General features: G+C 42.3%; 1 protein-coding gene across 16 annotated transcripts in view; it reads left to right on the top strand.

Moving 5' to 3' along the window:
• Positions 1 to 12,716, top strand: part of LOC126470094 (uncharacterized) — a 1,674,514-nt gene that overhangs the window by 76,370 nt on the left and 1,585,428 nt on the right. The gene's annotated exons all lie outside the window — the stretch shown is intronic.

Below are 12,716 nucleotides of genomic sequence, written 5' to 3'. Positions count from 1 at the left end.
TATGATCCACTTTTAAATTTTACAGAGCGTGCATTCCTAGAAGAGTCAATCAATATATCACTTCCTCTTACGTACATTTTTTCATAACTTTGAAGGAAATACTAGAGAGATCTGAGCTCGCACGGAGGCTTACCAGCAGTCGTTTTTCCCGTGAACCAGTCACGACTGGAACAGGAAAATGGGAGAGACAGTGGTACATAAACTACCCTCCTCCGCACACGGTAATGCGCCTTGTTGAGTATAGATGTAGATGTAGGGAAGAAGCGAAGACGAGGATTGTTTCAGTCAGGTGCCAAATGAATATACTACAATATGTATACACAGTTCCTTGAAACCGAATCTGAACGATGAAAACTCTTTAATCATTCTAAAATTCAAACTTAAAAAATATTTTAACTTAGTAACATCCCAAACTACTAAACTTTAAAGTACAATGAAACACAGATGGCAGGAAAGAACAAATATTTGACATTATCTTTCATTGGTTCAAATGGCTCTGAGCACTATGAGACTTAACTGCTGAGGTCATTAGGCCCCTAGAACTTAGAACTACTTAAACCTAACTAACCTAAGGACACCACACACATCCATGCCAGAGGCAGGATTCGAACCTGCGACCGTCGCGGTCGCGCGGTTCCAGACTGTAGCGCCTAGAACCGCTCGGCCACTCCGGCTGGCTCTCTTTCATTGGGCGGCTGTCTGCAAAGAGATGCGGTATTTATACAAGCAGAAAAACTGGTAGCTCTTATACTGATTAAATCAGGTATGAAACGTGAATATGATCGAGATCTGTATTTTGATTGTATTGAAGTGTATGACAAACGGTGATGTTCTGGTGGAACCATTTAGAGATCGTAATAATTAACTCCGACATCTGATCGGGCGAGTTGGTGCAGTGCTAAGACACAGGACTCATGTTCGGGCAGACGGTGGCTCAGTTCCTCGTCCAGCCATCCAGATTTAGGTTTTTCGCGAGTCCCTAGATCGCTTAAGACAAATACGGAGATGGATCCCCTGAAGGAACACGACCGATTTACTTCCATATGCTACCCCGAAATGAGCTTGTAGTCCGTCTCTAATGACCCCATCGTCGACGGTGAGTAAAATCTTAATCTTCCTGCCTTCGAATCCTTGCACAGTTTGAATTTCTGTTGAGAGTATAATATCACACGCCTCTTCTTGTATCAAGAAATGTCCAGCTTTGATTGGATGAGCATAGTACAGATTTAAGACAGTTGAGCATCTGCGAGACGTGATACAGAGAGACACTCATTTCATGGATTCCGGTCTTCCAAATACTAAGGAGCCGTGGGTCGTTACACGATCAGAATGGGTTAATATTTCTTCAGGTATGTGCCTCCCATCTGCTGCGTTATGATTGATTAGGTAAATGAGTGACAGTGACTTGTTGCAGTTCTTTATTTTCCTTCTCGGACGCGATAAACTTGTTCATATTAAAAGCCACATGAAGTTGCTACACCAAGCAGAGTAAGAGGCGGGGCTGTGATTAAGAGAATGACCTATCATTTTGGACGATTGGCGTTCATATCTACATCCGCTCATCCAAATTAAGGCTCTCCATGACCAGATTAAACTATTTTTGGCTTCTGGCAGATGCCATTTACATTACAGAAATCACAATCAATTTCCAACCCCTTTGTTTTTCAATCCAAGCCTGTGTTCCTTCTCTAATAACTTTCCTTCCTTTCTGTAAGTTTTTGCCCTTCATTGATCTAATGACAGGTCTGCAAGATATTGGAGATTTATACCGTAACTCCTGGCCGTCTATGGCAACGGGCTATAGTGCTGCACTGTGTAATTAAACTTCGATCAGAAATCATCAATACGATGTTCGATATCTCATCTTCATCGCAGATAAAGTTAGTTTTCAGAACTTGACTGGACAGGTTTTTACTTGTTCATTAAACAGATTGGTTTAGCATGAGTCCAATAGATTGTCATTACATAGTTTACTATCGTTCTCATACCACGAATTCTGGGAATGTAATTTGCACATTTTCTTTTGAAAGATACAAATGATCTAACCTAACAGTGCTGCCAGATATGTAGAGTGCGGTCCGCCTGCAATTACCTGTGTTTCCGCTCTTTTATCAAAGAGAATTCCTAGTGCTTGATAATATTTAGCAAGATATGATACGAAACATTTAATTATTTAAGATAGCATTAGCTGAAGTTGTGGTCGCATTCACCGCGTAGTACTCAGAGACGCATTCCGTTAGTGGTGAAATAAACACTTCACTCAGTAAGTGCACTTACCATTTGATGTCGTTCATATACTTTTCTCTAATTGTTCTGATAACGATATTATTAACTTTTAGTTGTTTCGGTGAAAGTACAAAGACGGTTATCTGACGTTATTCATGTAACTCAACTTTGCTTCGAGTCTTGCTGCTGGCTCGGACGACCATCAGTGCTATCAGCGTCAAGATCATCAGAGACAGAAACATCAGTGCATTATAACACTAGTTGTAAGTGGAGCTTCAACAAACAAGCGTATTTGTTTCTTGTACATAGCCGGTACCATCGATTAACGCGAGAAATTGAGTATTTGAATATTTACTAGGGACACGCAAAACTGTTTTTGTAAATTGGGTGCATACTATACAAAACACAATGTTCTTTATTCCTCAACGAATAACATTTTACCACTGTTACTATAAATATTACACTAATTTCCTTTGTATCACACATTTACTAGATATTCTTACCCATTATGGCAATGCGTGGTTTGATAAAAATATTGCGAGTCTGTAACTCTCGTGTACATAGAAGACATCATCTGAAACACACGTATGATTTTTGGTGAGGATCTTTGAAGTGTTTCATGTAGTGTTTCTCGAAGTTTTCCTGGCGGAGCGAATATTCCAGCATTTTTCGAGAGTGCATCATTATTAGGTCATGCACCGATATTTCAACTGGCAACCTTTCGGCCATTCTGAAGGTGAGACGCTTGCAAAATTGTAAAGCACTTTTTACTCTAGAGTAAGCGTGTATGACTCGAAGATAACACTGTTGCTAACAAAAGCGTCAGTCACAGATAAAACTTTATGCCTCTAAGAGTAAAACAAGTGCAGAGTGACAGTGCTTACTAAGTATCTGGTTTATTATTATGGATGGCATATGTTAGAATGTCAGACTATTTCCGTTGAGGCTGCAGACGTGAAAGGAAGGGTTTTCATGAATTGTCGAGATGGAAGCCCTCGTCTCGGTTGGGGAGATTGTCTGATAATTGTATTGCTACAACTTGCTTGACCGCAGAATCCCAGTAGGATGAGGCCGTGGACAGTATCTCAAGTTCCCCGTAATCCATGGAATGGCTAACGGAAATGCAATGTTCAAGCCACTGGAAAAAATGGAAATGAGCGTTTGACGTCATTGGCCGGGAGGCCCCTTGCGGGGTAGTTCCGGCCGCCTTGGTGCAGGTCTTATTACATTCGACGCCACATTGGGCGACCTGTGCGCCGGATGGGGATGAAATGATGATGAAGACAGCGGAGAAATGATGATGAAGACAGCGGAGAAAATCCCCGACCCAGCCGGGAATCGAACCCGTGCCCGAAGGACGGCAATCCGTCACGATGACCACTTTTTTTTTTATCTCGTTTTGTTCTATATTGTTCGTTGAATTTGTTCGGGACGGACGTCCGATGACACCCGTTCAGGTTCTTCGTTGATCCGTTCACTCAGTTTTTTTTTTTTATTACAGAGGGTAGCTAACCCTCCAACCGAACACGCTGAGCTTCCGTGCCAGCGACCACTCAGCTACCGGGGCGGACGTTCAAGCCACTGCAGATTTATTGGGCTGTAGTAGACGAGTAGCCGCGCGAGGTAGCCGCGCTGTCTTGGGTATGTTGCCACGGTCCGCGCGTCTTCCCCCGTCGGAAGTTCGAGTCTTCCCTCGGCGTGGGTGTGTGTGTTGTCCTTGGCGTATGTCCGTTTAAGTTAGATTAAGTAGTGTGTAAGCCTAGGGACCGATGACCTGAGCAGTTTGGTCCCATAGGAACTTAACACCAATTTCCAAGTAGGCAAGTGTATAGCTGGTGTTCAATGCAATGTTCTTTTACAGTGCGTATTGTTTGTCCTATGTACCGTTAACCACAATCACAAGGAATTTTGTATTTCCCCGCCTTTAGTAAAAGCAGATTATCCTTCATATATCACAGAAGAGCGGCTATCTTGACCGGTGGAAGGTAGAGCACATCCGATTTATTTTTGAAGAAATCTTCCCCACTTACGGGAAAGGCTGTAGAGTTTACATCTCTATTCTCTTGCTCTACTTTTCGTTGGACTGGCGTTTTCCAAGCGACAAAGGAAATATTGTTGTAGGTCTTCACTGCTTTGGATTCCATTATAACAATCAACCAAATACTTGGTGAGTACTTTGGATTCGCTGACTCTGGGCTTGTTTTCTTTTACTCTAAGAGACGTAAAGTTTTGTATATGACTGACGTTCTTGTTACCAACAGTGTTATCTTTGACGCATGCGCGTTTGCTCTACATTGTAAAGTGCTTTTTAAGTCTGACAAGCGACTCACATTGAGAACGGCTGAAAGGCTGTCAGGCAAAATATCTGTTCAAGAGTTAATAACATCCCGAATGATGGAATATTTCACGTAGATTTTCCTTATGAACGTGATATTACTGTGGTGTCACCGCCAGACACCACACTTGCTAGGTGGTATCCTTTAAATCGGCCGCGGTCCGTTAGTATACGTCGGACCCGCGTGTCGCCACTATCAGTGATTGCAGACCGAGCGCCGCCACACGGCAGGTTTAGTCTAGGGAGACTCCCTAACACTCGCCCCAGTTGTACAGCCGACTTTGCTAGCGATGGTTCACTGTCTACATACGCTCTCATTTGCCGAGACGACAGTTTAGCAAAGCCTTCAGCTACGTCATTTGCTACGACCTAGCAAGGCGCCATATTTAGTTACTATAAGTCATATCTTCTGAACAGATAATATTGTGACTCATGTACCGTCAAGAGCGACGTTCATCATTAATGGATTAAAGTTAAGTATCAAACTAGCTACGTCCGCTTTCTGAATTCTAATTCCTTGTCATGTTCCAGACATCACGTCAGTATTGTGCTTCCCTCTTCACGCCAGACTGCGTGAGCTAAAACGCGAGCATTTCGGCCTCCTCTAGTAACACGGTGTTGGCACTTCTGCCAACACTACAATTACGTTATGTCTCTTTAGCTATACGACGTGATGGGTAACTTTTTATTGCCTGCGATGGCTACTCTACATTTGGCGTTTGTCACAAGTAAGTTTGGAGGCACCAGTGTCACTTCTCATACACACCGTACTTGAATTGGGTAATATAATTAGTTTAGAAATTTGTGTGCATTCGGGTGCCTTGTAAGAACAGGTTATTTTAATAGTCTCAGTAAATTTTTATGTGTAGTGGAAACTGTTGTCCCTTGGAACACTTTTCAGACTTCACCTCTAGTCAGACCTCTAATAGAAATTAAATATATTTTGTTATTCTATTCTGAAATGATATAATTCATTTTATGTGTGCTGCAGTCTATTTCTGGAATTACAAAACTCACTCCAGAGAAGTAAGGTTTTCCAAATGTGAAAGACTGTTCCAAGGTACAACATGGTAATTTACCTAGGAACAAATACTCTAGTCATATTTAAAATTGTTGCAGTAGAGAAAATGTTGTTAATAATGTAGTTAATAGTCTTTGCGTTACATATTACTCTGCTAAACACTAATAATCAGTAAGCGAATTCAAATGAAGAGGAAGTCTTTTCAAAAACCAGTTACAGGCTAAAAACATTTTGAAAAAGAATATATTGACAGATAACACAAACCGCCATTTTCAAAACAGGGAAAATTGTTAAGACATTAAAGAAACTCAATTAATTTTCAAATTTCAACTTTTCCATGGTAGAAGTCCTTACTCCAGTCCAAGGTACAAGATGGTGCACGACCAATAAAGTATGGCTTAGCTGACCACACGTTATGTAACTAGTTTTAAAAATATGCAGCCTGCAAAAAGTTAGTGCACCTGGAAAGGCGAGGTCGATTTTGATCCGATAACGGAATATGCCACCTGGGGGATAGTAGACATACTGATATAGCTACGAGGGCGCCATCTATGTCTACCCTTTAATAGGGAATGTTCACAGCCAGAAGGCTCAGAGTGGTGCAAACGTGTGAAGCAAACAGGCAATCATGCCACAGTGACGCACTCGTCCCTCCTACTGCCCTTGAGCGAATCTGAAAGGGGTCAAATTGCGGCATTCAGCGTGGCGGGGTGGTCCTTTCGGAATATTGCCACACAAGTAGGACGTGCTGCGTCAGCTGTGCAACGACGCTGGTATCAGAGATCATGTAAACATTCTCACATCCGTAGGCGAGGTTCTGGACGTCCAGGCAGCACAGACACCGACCAGGACAGTCGTATTTTAAGGACGGCAGTGGCAGTTCGTACAGCTACCACATCACAGACAAGAGGGGTTGTGAGCCCAGACGAGTCAACACAAACTGTTGCGAACCGGTTATTAGCAGTGGGACTGCGGTCACGCACATCTCCAGCCCGTCTTCCACTGACGCCACAGCATCGACGTGCACGGCTCGGCTGGTGCCGTCAGAGGATCACTTGAAAGATGAAATGGAGCGTGCGGCGGCGCGGTTCCTTCCGTCCCTTTACGATGAAGCTGCACCTACCTGTGAACATTGTCTCAGCAGATCATCAGTAGGGAAGCCGAGCGAAACCTACTGTACTTCGACGTGAACCAGTCTGCAATTAAAGTCACTAATCTACGTTTTGGGAGAAAGTTTTCACACGAAATGAAAGGTTGGAAATGTTGTCCTTTATTAATATATTCTGAAACTTAGGTGAACAAGTATCACTGCCAAGCCCGTGCTAGTCTTAACACAGTCACTCACAATCCCTTTCACTCACGTTAGCAAGTTTATGGTGTTGCATTTCCCCAAAACGAAATAGCTACAAAAATACGGATTGTTTTTCATTGAGAACGCTCGACAAATATTAAGTCTGTCGGTAACTAATGCAGTCACAGTTTTTAGCCACCGACCTGCTCAATACGCCACGCCGAATTTATGTCTTTTCTCGTCACAAAATTCACTTAAAAATTCCGAAATTTCTACACGCCCATCGGAATAATTATGCCGTCACTTCACAACACTTTTGATGTACGAAACACTGCTAGATCCGGCAACTTTTCATTTCCATCGGAGCTACTACTACACACGTCCGAACTGTTTCATGGCTAGGCTCCGACTCCTCTCTAGAATACTCTAAGGCTGCGTTCACACTGCCGGCCGGGCCGGGCCGGGCTGACGCGTACTGGCTCGGCTCGTGCCTATCCAGCTCAGGCCGACGTGTAGTGCGTTCACACTGCGCGCCGCGCCGAGCCGGGTCGGCGAAATGGGGGAAAATCCACTTCTCCGATTTTCATGTTCTAAAAATTCTTAGCGGTATATAAGACTGCGCCACATCGTTTTATGAACTCATTTTTTCCTTAAAAGCGTTACTTACGTCGTGAAAAAAGAAAAAGTCTACTTTTCGTTTCGCGTGATTTCTTAGTTTCGTAACGCTTCCCAACCGATTTTGAAGAAAGTATGCGGCTAAAAAATCTTATTTTTGTACACGTGCTAGTGTAACATCTTAGCTTTGTATTGAATCATTTATCTTTTCATATTTCTTAACAGTCATTGTGAAATGATGCTATTTGTCAACGTTGTGCACTTGATTTACAAATCCTGTAGTGAAAAAGTTATGTAGCGGGTAGCTTACTGTTAGATCCGTTTTAGACCATACATTGTTGCGAATGAAATGTAGCTAAAAGTACCAAAAAGTTTTTGAAATGATAATGACACTGATATCTGTCTCTGGTCACAAGTAATGCGAGATATTCAGTGGCGTCAGTGCCGCTTCCGCAAGCCACGGAGTTCGAGAGGTTACAGCTTGGTTTAATGTAGTCATATTATGCAGGACAGAAAAAAATTAATTACTAGTGATCAGTGGTGTAAAACTAATCACAAAAAGAAACTGGAGATTTGTGATACGTTTACTGCAGAAACTGAAGCGCAATTCTGTAGTCTCGTTGTCTGCTTTAACAGAAAAAATAATGGAGAGTTAATGAAACTACTGTACATCGACACAGATGTGCGTTTCATTGTTCTTCATTGTTTTTTTTTTTCTTCCTTGGCGGGCTGCGCTGCACTGTCAAGGTAATCCCCACTCTTTGGCTAAATGGTTGTCAGCTGCCGGAGGCCAAATAAATAAATTTTAAAAAATCCCCACCCTTCGACAGCTGACAAGCAAGTCAGTAGAAAACGCAGCTGCAGCCAACAGCTGCTCGCCTTTAGCTAGTCTGTGCTGTCGTGTAGAACAATGTCTTCACTCTTTTATTCGTATTGTTTTGAATCTGCTGTAACTCATCGAGTTTTGAAGTACAGAAGAACTAGGAGGTTATGGATTCATCCCATAAATAGCGACAGACATTTAGGAGAGTTTTTTTCTTTATATGAATAACTTAAAAACTATCCTGAAAAATTTTATTCTAATTACAGAATGAATCATAATACATTTCAGTATGTGCTGCAGAACATTCAAGACAAAATTTCTAAACAGAACACAAATTTTCGCAGAAGTATAACAGCAGAAGAAAAATTGTGTATAACGATAAGGTAAGATTCGTTAGTACAAAATTTTTGGTTTGCAGTTGAACTTTGTACAGCATTCGCTACCTCCAGTTAATTGTAGTCATGCTTTTGTATTTTAAATTTCACAAACGCTAACCTCTGAGGGGAAGAGAGTTTATGGGACTCCTGAGAATCATTAGGAAGTAATTAGCTTCGTCATTTTGGGTAATGTCTTGCTGTGCCTTCAACGAAGAATCGCAGAAATACTCCTTCAGAATTTTCCTACTTGTTTCTTCTTTTTTCTTCATGATGCAGCGCTTGGCAGTGGTGATGGTTCATCATGTGGAGCCACTGATGACCTCACAGAATTCTTTTCATTACCTTGTAAGATAGACAGATTGATAGGCGAAGAGTTTTGAGATAATGCCCTTTGACTCAGTGGTTCTATTTCCACTGATAAGGAACTGCCACAGCATGACTTTACAATGCAATATCATCTGGTAGGGACACATTTCCGTCCCTCAGTGACACTCATATCTGTCTCCGTTTACAAGTAACTGCGAACTATTCAGTGGCGGCAATGCCGCGATCGCTGGCAAGCTATTGTTGTAAATGCATGTAAATACGGTAGATTAAATAAATGAAATAAAAGTAATTTCGCATGTATCATCATAATAAACGTAATTTTTCCTCACTGATTGTGAAATGTGAGGTAACATTTTAAAATAAAAGACGTGTGCAGTCACACTTGTGAAGAAAGCAGAAGGGAGACGTGTGATGCGTGTACTGCAGAAGCTGTAGTGCTGCTCCACAGGCTCGCGCCTGCGGTCGGCTCGCGCCGGCAATATTAAACACTCGGAATGTCGTCGGCTCGGCTCCGGGAGGCTCACGCCGTGTCGGCGCGGCCCGGCCGCCAGTGTGAACACCGCAATTCAAAACCATGTGTTTGATATCGAAGCGGGCGGCGGCCCGGCCAGGCTCGGCTCGGCCCGGCCGGCAGTGTGAACACAGCCTAAGTCTTCTCTACCAGCAAAGAAAGGCGCGCGAAGAATATTGCTTTACCATTGGTCAGTTTACTCAACAGCCAATAGCAAAACAACATTCTCCCGCGTCAGTGCACGCTTTTCATCAATAACCAATCGCGAAATAGTAAACATAGCGACTGCACTTTTTACCGCTGTAATTATCTAATATGCTGAAGTTTTGTTTATGCATAAAGTTAGTTACTATTGTTATTTATACCTGAATTAACTTTCCCTTTACCATAAACTTACTTTACAAATCTATTCTACAAAAATTCCCTTTGTCCACATCCATATTTCTTCGAAATGTTCCCACACTAAATCCCACTACATAACTCGTTAAACAATTATCTTCATATTAACCTTAAACCACACTCACGCATAATTCATACTGCTAAAACACATTTATAACATTTTACATACACAAAAAGACATAATAACACTTTATTAAAATACTAGAACAGTTTATGAAAAACATTCTACTACTTTAGTGGACTCTAGTGGGCACAATCGAAACTAAATCACAGCCTCCTATCCAATACTGTCCTCTATCGGCTGCTACATAAACTACGTGCACGTCCAGTCTCGCGTCACCATCTGTCACTATCCAGCTCTGAGACACATCTCCCTCTTAACCGCCTCCAAGGCAGGGTCGGTATACGGCGCTACGCCTCAAGCGCCGTGGTCTTCAACGATGAAAGCATATTCTGCCTGCCACAAGTGATGGTCGTTCGCGTGTACGACGTAAACATGAAGAGCACTGTGTCGTAGAGTGCATTCGTCCAAGACACACTGGTCCAATCCCACGCCTTATGGTCTGGAGTGCGATGAACTACAACTCTCGATCACCTTTGGCGTGTGATCCCACGCCTAATGGTCTGGAGTGCGATGAACTACAACTCTCGTTCACCTTCGGTGTGTCTGGAGAGGGCGGTAACCAGCGCTCGGTACGTGGAGAATGTTGTTAAATCCGTTGTTCTGCCGTTCTTGCAAAAGAAATATGATCCGTTGTTCCAGCATGATGAAGCTCGTCCACACACTGCCCATGAAACTCAACATGCTCAGTAAGACGTGCAGCAACTTGCCTGGCCAGCACGATCTCCGGACTTATCTCCAAATCGGGCACGTGTGGGATATGATGGGACGAGAAGTGACTCGTGAACTCCTCAACCAACAACTCTTACAGAACTCAATGAACAGGTCGAGCAGGCGTGGTGAAACGTATCCCAAGATAGTATTCGCCATCTGTGCAATCGACTGTATGCCACAGTCCTGCATTATGCCCGTGGAGGCTATACCACGTACTAATATGTGTCGATATCTGGTACCTCAGAAGCGCCTGTGCTATTGATCTGTAAATATAATCATTTCATATACTCCATACGCACTATTGCAACAATAATCTCGAGTGAATTGAAAGCCTCTAAAAGGGTGTACTAATTCCCCCCCCCCGCCTTCCCCCCCCCCCCCAGCAGTGAATTTACAAACACTGCACGAAACACAACGTTATGTCTCACAACAACTTAGAAAAAGCGGAGGAGCGGGATTAGCCGAGCGGTCTAAGGCGCTGCAGTCATGGACTGTGCGGCTGGTCCCGGCGGAGGTTCGAGTCCTCCCTCGGGCACGGGTGTGTGTGTTTGTCCTTAGGATAATTTAGGTTAAGTAGTGTGTAAGCTTAGGGACTGATGACCTTAGCAGTTAAGTCCCATAAGATTTCACAAACATTTGAACTTTTTTTTTTTTTAAAAAAAAGCGGATGAGGTGTCTAGTGAGCATTCCTTCATGTGATTCTAAAATCACCCACCAGACGACTAAAACATCGGTCAAGAAAACAACTTGTGCTCGTAGGTACGCTATCTTCCACGTACAGAACTCTCCCCTATATTGTTATGAATGTTCATATCAATTATGATAACGAAACTGCGCTCGTGATATTTCAGTAGAAACAGGTGTCTTTGAAATTTACAACAATGGGCATCGTACGCCAGTCACATCTTGTTACCATTATTTCTTTCTTGTCTCAGACGTTATGTCTGGTTAAAAATGGAAGGTGACGCGGACCTTGATCAAGCGTGACTTACTTTTAACTGTACGATATATGTTACATTGCATTTAGGAACTTTCGGGTAATTGAACAAGTGTCAATAATTACAGATTTCTGTAGTTGTATATATAAGTTTGGATGTAGCTGTATTGCATTGATGTACTGGTGGATATTGTGTGGTATGACTCCTGTAGTTGATAGTATAATTGGTATAATGTCAACTTTATCCTGATGCCACATGTCCTTGACTTCCTCAGCCAGTTGGATGTATTTTTCAATTTTTTCTCCTGTTTTCTTTTGTATATTTGTTGTATTGGGTGTGGATATTTCGATTAGTTGTGTTAATTTCTTCTTTTTATTGGTGAGTATGATGTCAGGTTTGTTATGTGGTGTTGTTTTATCTGTTATAATGGTTCTGTTCCAGTATAATTTGTATTCATCGTTCTCCAGTACATTTTGTGGTGCATGTGGGAACATGTTGTTTTATAAGTTTATGTTGTAAGGCAAGCTGTTGATGTATTATTTTTGCTACATTATTATTATTATTATTATTACTTCGATCATTCAGGCGTACAGTTTGAATTTTGACAGGTGGTGATTAGGATAGGAAAGTGTGTGTGTGTGTGTGTGTGTGTGTGTGTGTGTGTGTGTGTGTGTGTGTGTGTAAGAGGTAAGAAAGAGAGAGAGAGAGAGAGAGAGAGAGAGAGAGAGAGAGAGCAGCTTACATACAGAACTAACAGTTTGGTAACTGAGAAGAAATAACCGGCAGGGGCAGGTGAAACAACGGCTAAAGATGTTGCAAAAGAGATACTGCCCTGTGTAGAATGTGTAATTGAGAAGAAATAACTGGCAGGGGCAGGTGAAACAACGGCTAAAGATGTTGCAAAAGAGATACTGCCCTGTGTAGAATGTGATAAATGCCGAACAGATAAGACAGCTACTCACAGAATAAAGAGAGAAAAATATACAATTCTGAGTTAAATAAAAAAATCCACAACTTG

Source organism: Schistocerca serialis, chromosome 3 (genome assembly GCF_023864345.2).
Source record: "Schistocerca serialis cubense isolate TAMUIC-IGC-003099 chromosome 3, iqSchSeri2.2, whole genome shotgun sequence".
In the NCBI taxonomy this organism is placed as follows: Eukaryota; Metazoa; Arthropoda; class Insecta; order Orthoptera; family Acrididae; genus Schistocerca; species Schistocerca serialis.
Note: the sequence above shows the minus strand (reverse complement) of the source record. Positions and strands in the feature narration are given on the sequence as shown.